The following is a 13,647-nucleotide window of genomic DNA, read 5'->3' as shown; positions in this document are numbered from 1 at the left end:
TAACATGATTTATAATATATCAATCTTTCAGTTTTTATGCCCCCCCCCCCCTTACGATAGTAGAGGAGCATTATGTTTTCCGGTCTGTGCGTCCGTTCGTCCGTCCGTCTTGCTTCAGGTTAAAGTTTTTGGTCAAGGCAGTTTTTGATGAAGATGAAGTCCAACCAACTTAAAACATAGTACACTATGATATGATCTTTCTAATTTTGATGCCAACTTAGAGTTTTTATCCCAATTTCATGGTCCACTGAACATAGAAAATGATAGTGCGAGATCCGTGTTCTGGGGACACATTCTTGTTTAAAGTAGAGTCGAGTGCTCTAGTTACTTATAAGATGAATTAAGGTTATATTTGCTTGAGTGACTGTGTTTTAATATAAGCTTGTAATCTTATGTCTGTACATAACGCTAAGAAGATATATATTTTTTTACCGCAGGTTATTTCAGCCCATATTTTTAAAGACGGTGTGTTGAACCGGTGAAGGTGGGCGCGGAAACTGTCTTAATTGTACCCTTATGATCCTTAATCGTACATGCCTGTGAAAATAAAAAAAAAGTAATTATATAGTAAAAACAATATTTTATTGTGAAAATAATTTCATAAAAATTACAATATGACAGTTTAATTATGATAGGAAAACAAGTGAATTTTCACTTTTGACAAATTAAAGGTTTTGTTAGCTTTTGATGTGAATGTCGACATTTTTGTGCTTTGTAAATAATATTACCATAAAAAAATTGGATGTGACTGAAATACCTGAACGTATAAGATGGTTGCATGTTAAATTATATTTACGAATGATGTCCTTGTACCGATGAGAAAATAAGTAAATGTTTTGACTAGTTTGTGATATCGAAAACCCTGGTGTAATAATTTTTTCAGTAATACACAAATTTCTCTCGCTGAAATCTAATAGGTTGTTATACGCACGAGCAAATCTTCCAAGTTCAGATATATAAACACAACACCATAAGATGGCGACAAGGGAAGGGTAGTGTTCATTATTAGTATTAGCTTTATTTAAAGTTAGTTCAACAGGATAAATTTCTTTAGTATATACATACTGACGTAGTCATAATTGAGAGCCAATATATCATCCAAATAGTATTGTTAAATATTTGTATCAGATGTTGTTTCGATAGGTCTTTGCTGATTTTAGTCTTAAATTGTAACTCATAACAATACAGAAACAGGTCCGCAATAAGTGGTGCACAGTTAGTCCCCATTGGAATTCTGATAACTTGACCACAAACGGGATCTCCAAAGCGAACAAAAAATAGCAAAATTTTCCTAGTCTACTACCATTGTAAAAATATTTATGGCTTCACGAATTTTCTAAAAATAAAAGGAAAGGTATAATTTCTAATATGAATCGGTAGCGTGTCTGCGACAAAGAGGGGCAGTAGTAGGAAGAACACTGTCATACTATGTTATTTTTTCGTTCGTGCAGGTATATATGAGGTAACTTTCTTGGCAGGTGGTCGGCCATATTTGGGATAAAATTTGAAAAATAGGCTGGGGAGTTATTGTTAACTAACTGCAGTGATGAAGCAAAATAAGAAGTTTGGTTATAGTTATTGATCAAGCAAGTCGGTATATGTCATTTAATCTGCACAGCACGAGATGACCCAATAACCCGAACGACGTAGGAGTTCGGGTTATTGGGTCATCTCGTGCTGTGCAGATTAAATTACATATACCGATTTGATTGGCCAATAACTGTTTTAACACATGACGCAATCAATTTACGTGAACGTTTTAGAAATGTGGACGTTATTCTCCAATCCACGGGTCCTAGGAAAGTTTCTTGTAGGGTAAAGAAAGGGGGAAATACGACTTTGGTAAGTTTTAAATTAATCTTTTTTTATATTTAGACTCATTCTAAAATAGCGATTTAATGGTATATGTTTTTAAATCGTTTCCGTTAATTTATTCCCCATTTTTATTTAATTGGTGACGATTAAGACTTTGATAAATTGTGTACTTTCAAATCGGTGTATGAAAAAAAAACATAACTGCAAGGGTTGTTGAGTTTGAATAAGATTAATTTCTTTTGAATATCTTTCCCTCAATGATATGCTTAAAAGAACCGAGGAAGATGTTGTAATACCTAAATTTAAAAGGTTAAATAAACAGAAAATATGTTTCTCTTTCAAAACCTTTTACTCCCCGCAATCCCCCCCCCCCCCCCCCCCATTTTTTTTAATCTACTGTATTACTTTTTAAGACACGTCCATCTAAATGAAGTCTGATTGATCTCCAGCTAATCACCCAGTTTTAAAACAAACTTTAATATGGTCCTCATTAAATCCGATCCAAATATAGTCTCTTTATAGGAATAATTATTCAAAAAGTCGTTCAGATGGCGGATTCGGGGGTGGGGGCGAACGGGTCGTTTACCCTTGGATTGGACAAAGTACGGTGTTTTAGCTTAAAATCGTCAATATTGTCTTTAGTCTCGCTACACTCGGTGATATTTATGCCCCACCTACGATAGTAGAGGGGAATTATGTTTTCTGGTCTGTGCCTCCGTTCTTCCGTCCGTCCGTCCGTCCGTCCGTCTGTGCCTCCGTTTGTCCGTCCGCTTCAGGTTAAAGTTTTTGGTCAAGGTAGTTTTTAAAGAAGTTGAAGTCCAATCAACTTGAAACTTAGTACACATGTTCCCCATGATATTATCTTTCTAATTTTACTGCCAAATTATAGTTTTGACCCCAATTTCATGGTCCACTGAATATAGAAAATAATAGTGCGAAGTTCAGGTTAAAGTTTTTGGTCAAGGTAGTTTTTGATGAAGTTAAAGTTACATCAACTTGAAACTTAGTACACATGTTCCCTATGATATGATCTTTCTAATTTTAATTCCAAATTAAAGTTTTGACTCCAATTTCACGGTCCACTTAACATAGAAAATGATAGTGCGAGTGGGGCATTCGTGTACTATGGACACATTCTTGTTTTTTTTTTAATTTGATAGAATAACGCCCCTTTCAAAATCCGGGAACCGCCCCTAAAGGTAAAAATAGATTTGAACTATGCGGTATATCTGAGGTAGTTAATGCACACCTTTGCTGTGCATTATCTAGATTATAGCACAGTAAGAACAAAGAAATTTTACTCTTGCCATGTGTTAATGATTTTTTTTGCCTTTTCCTGAAGTTTTCCACCGGTCTCTATCAGAAGAATCGGTAGACTTCAGCTGCTAACTCATTAGCCCCAGTATACATACTTCTTTTTTGTATTTGCATGGATCTTTATTCGGCTAATGGATAGAAAATCACACTGGTTGGGATAAAAAGCCGTTTCCATGTGTTTCCAAATCCCTGATAGATAAATTATATTACAAAATATGAAATGGTGTCATCTGCAAATAGACGTATAGTGGAATTCAAGCCAACTGGTATGTCATTAGCAACCTCTCCATATACATGTATAAGTTTATTCCGAGGAAAAATAAGTCTTTCAATCTAGTAAGTTTAAGTTTTATAAATCCGAAAATCCGTCTTTTTAAAGATTAATGAAAGTAAGCAAACTTTCAAACCAAATTAGTATCTATAAAACAATTGAACAATCGATAAATATTTTTTAAAGTGGTTGGTTTTCCGATATTTACAATCGAGAAATGTTCCCCCGTATTCGAATTAGTTCATCTACTTTCTTCAAGGGTTTCGATACAGTCCCCTTTCGGAGGAACCTAATGATGTTGGTTGGTCTGGTCTGGTCTGGTGTACCGTCTAATATTTATGTTTCGGAGGAATTGAATGAAGTTGGTTGGTTTTGTCTGATGTACCGTCCAATATTTATGTTTCGGAGGAATTGCATGATGTTGGTTGGTCTGGTTTGCTGTACCGTCCAATATTTATGTTTCGGAGGAATTGAATGATGTTGGTTGGTTTTGTCTGGTGTACCGTCCAATATTTATGTTTCGGAGGAATTGAATGATGTTGGTTGGTTTTGTCTGATGTACCGTCCAATATTTATTGAATGATGTTGGTTGGTTTTGGTATGGTGTATCATCGGAATAATTGAGTGTTGGTTGGTTGGTTCGGTTTGGTGTATCATCGGAATAATTGAATGATATTGGTTGGTTTGGTATGGTGAACCATCGGAAGAATTGAGTGTTGTTGGTTGGTTGGATCTGGTGTACCGTGGGAAGAGATTGGATTGTGCTGGTTTGTTTGGACTGGTGTACAGTCCAAAATTTTTCTGATTCTAGTTATCCTTGACGTATTTTTCCAACATGAATTTCTTTTCCTCGAATAACCTCTTCAGTTGAGAGATGGTATTTAAATAAATAAAAAATAGAAATAGATCAGTAAAGGTTTTTATGCCCCACCTACGATAGTAGAGGGGCATTATGTTTTCTGGTCTTTGCGTCCGTTCGTTCGTTCGTCCGTTCGTTAGTTCGTTCGTCCGTCTGTCCCGCTTCAGGTTAAAGTTTTTGGTCGAGGTAGTTTTTGATGAAGTTGAAGTCCAATCGACTTCAAACTTGGTACACATGTTCCCTATGATATGATCTTTCTAATTTTAATACCAAATTAGAGATTTTACCCCAATTTCACGGTCCACTGAACATAGAAAATTATAGTGCGAGTGGGGCATTCGTGTACTGAGGACACATTCTTGTTTTTTATTATTATTTATGATTGGCACCAATTCTGTCTGACAATGTTCAGTAATTCTTGTGGTTGGTTCTTCTTCCACCTGGAATGAACAAAAAGAAACATTTTAAAAAAATGAGACATAAAATTTGTATGATTACACGAAACAATAAAAAAAAGTACGGATACACAAGATGAATAACCTCATATCTATTTAATATACCAGTGACCGCTGTGGATAGTCAAATTTGGAATTGATAGTAAATACAAAATACACAAAATAGAGAATGGAATTGGGGAATGTGTCATGATCAATGAGACAACAATCGCACCAAAGAGTAGAAAACAGCCAAAAGCCACTAACGAGTCTTCAAAGCAGCGATAAAACTCCACAATCAGAGGCGGGCTTTAGCTGGCCCCTAAAAAAATGGGTACTAAAGATCATTTCTAGTATATTTATGTTCATATGACAGAGAGCTCTCCATGCATATATAGTATATCAGTGACCATATATATCATACAGAAACACGCGTAAATAATTGAAATTAATAGAAAAAAAATAAAAATAATACGGATTTTAGAAAAGAAAAAAAAATGCTTCGCTGAGCGCAGCCTGATACGAGCGCAGTGGTCGAACCCTGATTCCTAAATGGTTTGAGCCATAACCCCCCAAATTCAATCATAACCACTTCTTTGAATAATGGAAACTTGTGGTATTATTTCAGAGAGATTCATACACTTTAACACAAGTTCTTGTCTGGAAACTACAAAAAATGCTTATTTGGGCCCCTTTTTTGGCCCCTAATTCCTAAACCCCCAAAATCAATTCTAACCTTCCTTTATTGGTTATAAACCTTGTGTTTAAATTTTCTTGATTTCTCTTCACTTATACTAAAGTTATTATCCGGAAATCATCTGTCTTCGGACGACGCTGACGACGACGACGACGACGACATGATACCAATATATACGACCAATTTATTTTTTAAATTTTTGCGGTCGAATAAAAAGGGGATTAAAAAATTGTTTTGCCAGCAAGTACCTGTGGTAGCATCGAAATATACAAATTAGAAACAGGTTAATTGACATTCAATCATAGAAAACAGTGGCGGATCCAGAAATTCTCATAAGTGGGGGCCCACTGACTGACCTAAGAGGGGGCCCGCTCCAGTCACGCTTCAGTGATTCCCTATATAAGCAACCAAATGTTTTCCCAAAAAGGGGGGGCCAGGGCCCCCTGCCCCCCCCCTAAATCCGCCTCTGGAAAATCCTCCTGCGTTTACTATAAGAAATGGAAGCATTCTTAAATTCTGTACGTTTAAAGACTGGTCTAACCCCACCGCATTGTGTGGCTGTACCAAGTCTGTCTGTATGAAAACATATATACTGTTCGGTGTTAACACGACTATTCAAGTTTCTCTCGGAAAAGTTGAATGTTCTAGTACTAGTGGTTGTACTTTTATACTATGATTCAATATGTATGTTGACTTTTGTTACCCTTTTGACGTATTATATGTAAATTTATAAAACTTACATAAATTTGTATTTAAAGCCTCGTTGACTTTATTATATACAAGGTGATGGATTATATGAATCTTTACCTAGTTTTTTTTACTCTCTTGACATACACCTATTTAAAATATGATACACTGCGTGCTTCTGAGATGCATGCAGGAAAGTCAATACATTATATGAGCATCAAACACCTCAAAATATGTAACGTTTAAAGACGAACGCACCGCAAAAGTGTTTGCATATAGTTTGTGTAATACTCTAATGTTATATATAGTACCATAATTTAATTTTTTTGTGACATTTTCACTTTTACTCCTATGCGGTGCAATCAATCAAAAACTACATATATATAATATCGTAAAAAACGTCAAAAGTAACGTCGAGCTTAAAAAATGCATGGAGCGGATAAACATTTTTTTTTAGTATGAATGACGACATCCTTTCCTAGAAAGTTATAGAACTTTATTTTTTACTACAACTAATTTTTCAATCATGAATAAAAGTGGCGAAACAATAATACTTAAAAATCAAATACAGACATTCTATAGCAATTATATATTATATATCTTTGAAAGTCAATTTGTCTGCAAAAACCAGGAATTAGTTTGTTTGACTATATTTCCAGATGTGTTCAGTACTTCATAAAATATGTATCATAGCAATATGTTGCACAGTTGTATACACCAGCTTTCGATGCTGAAATAGTTTTGATAATACGTATGTATTACAAAATGTTTCCAACAAAGGAGTAAGTTCAGTAAGACCCCTTTTTGGCCCCAAAATATTGCAGTTTTACAAAATTGTGAAAATGTAATCTTTTAGCTATTTATTGGGAAGTAGAATACTTCTGCTACACAAATATGGGCTGTTTTTTGACAATATAATTCACATATATCGGGTACTAACATCATTAAGTCGTGCTAAATTACTGAAATCTTCAAAATTTTAGCATTTTAGTTGAACTTGAGACGGTTTCCGTCTTAAGTGAAAGTGTTCGCATTCGTGTTCATTCATAATATTGAAATGTAAGTTGTATTTAATGATAATACATATCATATATAAAGGTTAAGGATGAACTTTCATTTTTGACAAAAACCATCTCAAAAGTGACGTTTGTTTGCATATTTTGATAGATTTTTCATATTTAAGCTTGAATCGGAGAGTGTTTAATGACTTAATCAGTTAAAATCTTTCACATTAACTAATTAAATCAATTGAAATAGACATTTAAGTGCTTAAAAAAGTGTCCAAAATATTTCGTTAGATGAACCTGAAATTTGAGGCTAAAATCGGCCCTTACCGGACCTACTCCTTTTCAATTGAAGTAATCCAAAGCAAAAATGAAACAAATATTTGAAATCTGGAAATTTTCTTTGATTTGAAATGTTCTGTTGTTTCCAATAGAGATAATTACTATGCCAAACTGAATTGATCAAAAGTGCAGTTTAAACACAGAGAGTCAAATACATGTATTGAATAATCATGTCACTACCACAGCTGTGTTTAAGACCTCCTCGATAAATTTTAAAGTTCCTAACATGTAGTATGTAACTACACAAACACTCGTTCAAATTTAGTTTCAACTCAGCTTCTATTTACTGTTCTACTTCTTATCTGTGTGTTGTTAAGTTCCCTTACTCCCATTAACTACAAAATGTACCTCGTTAATAATTGTTGTAATTAAGCATATGAAAATAATGCTATTTTTGGAGTGCCGAAACTCTGGATGTTTTTGAGGTGTAATACCACCATTGATTTTCCCATTTTAGTCTTTCTTTATTTAATTGTGGCACCCTCAACGGAGTTGGGGTGACATATTGTTATTGTTCGTTTCTTTAACATTGGCCCTATGGGAAAACACATTGAAGCTGTATTTCTTGCAAGAATATTAGATCAAACCTTGTACAACTTAATAGATGTGTAACGTGACATGTCGCAAAGTGACATCTGTCTTTGGAATTTTGGAAATGGTACCCGTTACCATGGAAATAACAAACTAGAGGCTCTTAAGAGCCTGTGTCGCTCACCTTGGTCTAAGTGCACAAATGTATTAAACAAAGGACACATGCAGATAGATTCATGACAAAATTGTGTTTTGATGATGGTGATGTGTTTGTAGATCTTATATACTTTACTGAACATTCTTGCTACTTGCAATTTTCTCTATCTATAATAAACTTGGCCCTTTAGTTACACAGAGGAAAATATTTTGTAAAAATTTACAAAAATTTATAAAATTAATGAAAATTATTAAAAAATTGACTATAAAGGGCAATAACTCTTTGAGAGGGATCAACTGACCATTTGGGTCAACTGACCATTTAGGTCATGTTGACTTATTTGTAGATCTTACTTTTCTGAACATTATTGCTGTTGACAGTTTATCTCTATCTATAGGCCTACCAATATTCAAGATAATAACAAAAACCAGCAAAATTTCTTTAAAAATTACCAATTGAGGGGCAGCAACCTAACAACCTATTGTCCAATTCATCTGAAAATTTCAGAGCAGATAAATATTGGCTAGATAAACAATGTAACCCCTTTTGAGATTTGCTCTAAATGCTTTGGTTTCAGAGTTTTAAGCCAAAATCTACATTTTACCCCTATGTTCTATTTTTAGCCTTGGCGGCCATCTTGGTTGGTAGGCCGGGTCACCGGACATAATTTTTAAACTAGATACTCCAATGATAATTGTTGCTAAGTTTGGTAAAATTTGGCTTAGCTGTTTCAGAGGAGAAGATTTTTGTAAAAGATTACAACATTTACGAAAAATTGGTGAAAAATAACTATAACGGGCAATAACTTCTTAAGGGGTCAACTGATCATTTTGATCATGTTGACTTATTTGTAGATCTTACTTTGCTGAACATTATTGCTGTTTACAGTTTATCTCTATCTATAATAGTATTCAAGATAATAACCCAAAACGACAAAATTTCCTTAAAATTACCAATTCATGGGCAGCAACCCAACAAGCAACCCAACAACGAGTTGTCCGATTCATCTGAAAATTTCAGGGCAGATAGACATTGACCTGATGAACAATTTTTCCATGTCAGATTTGCTCTAAATGCTTTGGTTTCAGAGTTATAAGCCAAAATCTACATTTTGCCCGATGTTCTATTTTTAGCCATGGCGGCCATCTTGGTTGGTTGGCCGGGTCACCGGACACATTTTTTGAACTAGATACTCCAATGATGATTGTGGCTAAGTTTGGTAAAATTTGGCTTAGTAGTTTCAGAGGAGAAGATTTTTGTAAGAGTTAACAGACGACGCCGGACGACGACGACGGACGACGGACGCAAAGTGATGAGAAAAGCTCAATTGGCCCTACGGGCCAGGTGAGCTAAAAATTAAAAAAATTCAAAATGCTCAAAAATTCATGAAACTTTACAAAAATGTTAATAGACATCTGTTGATGCGGTCTTTGACTTTGGAATTTTCAAAATGGCTGCCGCTCACCTGGCAATGAGTAAGTAAGCCAATCAAATGTTCACTTTTTTTTTCTTTGTACAAGCTTTAAAAACCATGTAACCTCAAGTTTTCAAAATGTTCTAAAGAAACACAAAATAAAAAAATATTAGTGCTTTGAAACACCTAAGATATATGTTTATGACTTATATATGACCGTTTTTTTTATACAATTAAATGTAGGATTAATTTCCTAATCTATCAATTTCAAGAGAATATTTTTCAACCCTTTTACACTTTAACGAAGTCGTGACATTTAAAATACTGTTTTTATTGGTATTAACATTGATTTTGCTTTTGAAAAACTAAAATCATATCTAAATATCCTTCATTTATTCGATAATGTTAACGTTTACTTATATTTTTTGGCATTGCACAAAGACGTGTATTTTGCTGTCTCTTAATTAAACAAGAGACATATATACGTCTCTGTTTAAACTAAACCCGATGGTTTTTGGATGTAAACTTGATGATTGATACTTAAGTTTGCAAGAACATGATCTATTTGTTAATTGTTATTGGCCTTGAATAAGCTATCAGAATCTGCGGTGAGTACTGTCTATTATACTTACGAATTAGGCCGTTGGTTTTCTCAATTGAATTGTTTCAGTGTCGGGGCATCTTACAACCAACTGTACATATTCTGTATGTTCACAATGTTGAAGGCCATACGGTTACCTTTAATTGCTTACACCGCTATGTAATTTGAAGTTTGGTGGATAAATGCCTCGTTTGCAAACAATCCATATCTCTTTTTTCTTTATACAGAAGCAAAAAGACATGATCGTAACTTGAGACAAAGGGCCAGGACCGGTCTTATGACAGAAATGATGTTTTTTTCAGTCAAAATTCTGATATTTTTCAGCAGTAAGACAAAGTTTGAAGTAGAGCAGGTAAACAGTTTGAATTAACTATAGTTTAGCTCTATATGAGGGCATCCCCGCCCCCTTAATCCGGTATGTTGCAAAATGGTCCACAGACTTATTTTCGAACTTTTTGTGTACTTTTAAAATGGTATTCAGAAGATATTTTTTACACAAAGAGTGGCTGTACAATATACCTGTCTTTAACCGTTATATTGTACATAACCTGTCTTTAACCGTTATATTGTATATGCAAACTTTGTAAAAAAAGTCTATAAAATAACACTCTTGAAAGTCAATACTGCGTATTAAACTACGATTTCAATATATATTTATATTACGGACGATTCCCGTCACACAAAATCACAGTTGATAAATACTATTATATATCTGAGATCACTGAATAGTCTCAGTATATTTCTTAAATCCAAACTCTAAAATCAAATCTATAATAACTCGCGTGCTCGTTTGTATGTGTTGAAAAAGGCCGTACTTTTACCTATAATTGTTCACTTTTAACACATTAGAAATTGGATTGAGAGTTGTCTCATTTGCAATCGTCTCATTTGCAATCATGCATACCATATCTTCTTATTTCTATATACGAGGATAACGAAATCAGAGATCTATATTATAATTAGATTGACCTTAAATTATTATTTTAAATTCATTAATTAAATCTTACCGAAAAAACTTCCAAATTTGTACACGTGATTTGGTTCACTCAATACAGAATATCCGAAGTATGGTGCCAAGTGAAAGATATCCCCAGTGCCGTCAGGTTTTCCAGGTTTTACGTGTCTAATAAGGCTGCCATAGGCCGTCAAAGGTGGGTGATGTACTATGTCCAACCCAGAATTAATATTTCCATTCAACACTTGTCCAGTCTCAACATGGTGATTAACAGTCAGATAATGACCATATGCAGTCGACAAGAGACTAGCAAATATTAGCAGTGGGTGCATCCTGTTCAAAGAAGTTTACATAAATAATGATTTTATTTTTAGCATATAATTATTTCGTTTCTATTTGTCACTTCAGAAGTTCAGTACACTACATCAACTACCTAATCCGTCAAAATATACAGAAAAAAAATATGAAATACTCTATTACTTTTTTATACGACCGCAAAAATTTTAATTTTTCGTCGTATATTGCTATCACGTTGGCGTCGTCGTCGTCGTCTTGTGTCTTGCGTCGTCGTCGTCTTGTGTCTTGCGTCGTCGTCTTGCGTCGTCGTCGTCCGAATACTTTTAGTTTTCGCACTCTAACTTTAGTAAAAGTGAATAGAAATCTATGAAATTTTAACACAAGGTTTATGACCACAAAAGGAAGGTTGGGATTGATTTTGGGAGTTTTGGTCCCAACAGTTTAGGAATTAGGGGCCAAAAAGGGCCCAAATAAGCATTTTCTTGGTTTTCGCACTATAACTTTAGTTTAAGAAAATTGAAATCTATGAAATTTTGACACAAGGTTTATGACCACAAAAGGAAGGTTGGGATTGATTTTGGGAGTTTTGGTGCTAACAGTTTAAAATTAGAGGCTAAAAAGGGGCCCAAAATAAGCATTATTCTTGGTTTTCGTACAATAACTTTAGTATAAGTAAATAGAAATCAATGAAATTTAAACACAAGGTTTATGAACACAAAAGGTAGGTTGGGATTGATTTTGGGAGTTTTGGTCCCAACAGTTTAGGAATTAGGGGCTAAAAAGGGGCCCAAATAAGCATTATTCTTGGGTTTCGCACCATAACTTTAGTATAAGTAAAAAGAAATCTATGAATTTTAAACACAAGGTTTATGACCATAAAAGGAAGGTTAGGTTTGATTTTGGGAGGTTTGGTCCCAACAGTTTAGGAATAAGGGGCCCAAAGGATCCAAAATTGAACTTTGTTTGATTTCATCAAAAATTGAATAATTGAGGTTCTTTGATATGCCGAATCTAACTGTGTATGTAGATTCTTAATTTTTGATCCCGTTTTCAAATTGGTCTACATTAAGGCCAAATTAAACTTAGTTTGATTTTAACAAAAATTGAATCCTTGGGGTTCTTTGATATGCTGAATCTAAAAATGTACTTAGATTTTTGATTATTGGCCCAGTTTTCAAGTTGGTCCAAATCGGGGTCCAAAATTAAACTTTGTTTGATTTCATAAAAAATTGAATAATTGGGGTGTTTTGATATGCCAAATCTAACTGTGCATGTAGATTCTTAATTTTTGGTCCGGTTTTCAAATTGGTCTACATTAAAGTCCAAAGGGTCCAAAATTAAACTAAGTTCGATTTTAACAAAAATTGAATTCTTGGGCTTTTTTGATATACTGAATCTAAACATATACTTAGATTTTTGATTATGGGCCCAGTTTTCAAGTTGGTTCAAATCAGGATCCAAAATTATTATATTAAGTATTGTGCAATAGCAAGACATTTTCAATTGCACAGTATTCAGCAATAGCAAGAAATCTTCAATTGCACACAGTATTGTGCAATAGCAAGCAATTTTCAATTGTACAGTATTGTGCAATAGCAAGAAATCTTCAATTGCACAGTATTGTGCAATAGCAAATATTTTCAATTGCACAGTATTGCGCAATAGCAAGAAATATCTAATTGCACAATATTGTGCAATAGCAAGAAATTTTCAATTGGAGTTATCTTTCTTTGTCCAGAATAGTCGTTGAGTCAACTTAAATCATTGTTTTATACAATATACAATGTATATTCACTTTTACTACCAACTGATAAATTAAAACAATCTTTACCATTCAGTGATAACAAGCACTTTATTTTACATTTTAATATTTTATGATGTATTTAAATGAGTAGTTATTGTTGCAAACTCCATTAGGAATTTGAATTGAGATCAGTTTGGGAAAAAGGGAAAGGGGGATGTGAAAAAAAATGGGGGGGGGGGGTTAAATTTTTCTCATTTCAGATTTCATAAATAAAAAGAAAATTTCTTCAAACATTTTTTTGAGAGGATTAATATTCAACAGCATAGTGAATTGCTCAAAGGCAAAAAAAAATATTTTAAGTTCATTAGACCACATTCATTCTGTGTCAGAAACCTATGATGTGTCAACTATTTAATCACAATCCAAATTTAGAGCTGAATCCAGCTTAAATGTTGTGTCCATACTTGCCCCAACTGTTCAGGGTTCAACCACTGCGGTCGTATATAGCTGCGCCCTGTGGAG

This window comes from Mytilus galloprovincialis, chromosome 4 (assembly GCF_965363235.1).
Source record: "Mytilus galloprovincialis chromosome 4, xbMytGall1.hap1.1, whole genome shotgun sequence".
Taxonomy (NCBI): Eukaryota; Metazoa; Mollusca; class Bivalvia; order Mytilida; family Mytilidae; genus Mytilus; species Mytilus galloprovincialis.
The sequence above is the reverse complement of the archived record's forward strand: the minus strand, read 5'-3'. Positions refer to the sequence as shown.